Raw genomic sequence first — 315 nt, 5'->3', positions numbered from 1 at the left:
TTTTCCATGAATTTGCTTCAAAATTTATTATTGATAAGGTGTATTCTAACTGTATGTAAATTTTTTTATAAAAATTATTAAATCCTTCATCATTTTTGATTTTCAAACATTTTCTTTTATCAACTAGTATTTTCTTTGTCAAAAAAATTTTGGAAATACGTAAACTCAATTACTTTTTAAAATTTTTTCATTATTTTTCCTTCACCAAATAAAAAACCCACCCCCACAACAACAAAAAAAAAAATCAAGGGTTGCCCACGTGGGCAAACATTAAATTCTAATAAGTTTGGTAGCAGGATTTTTTTTCTCTTGTTT

This window comes from Penaeus monodon, chromosome 19 (genome assembly GCF_015228065.2).
Source record: "Penaeus monodon isolate SGIC_2016 chromosome 19, NSTDA_Pmon_1, whole genome shotgun sequence".
Lineage (NCBI taxonomy): Eukaryota > Metazoa > Arthropoda > Malacostraca > Decapoda > Penaeidae > Penaeus > Penaeus monodon.
The sequence above is the reverse complement of the archived record's forward strand: the minus strand, read 5'-3'. Positions refer to the sequence as shown.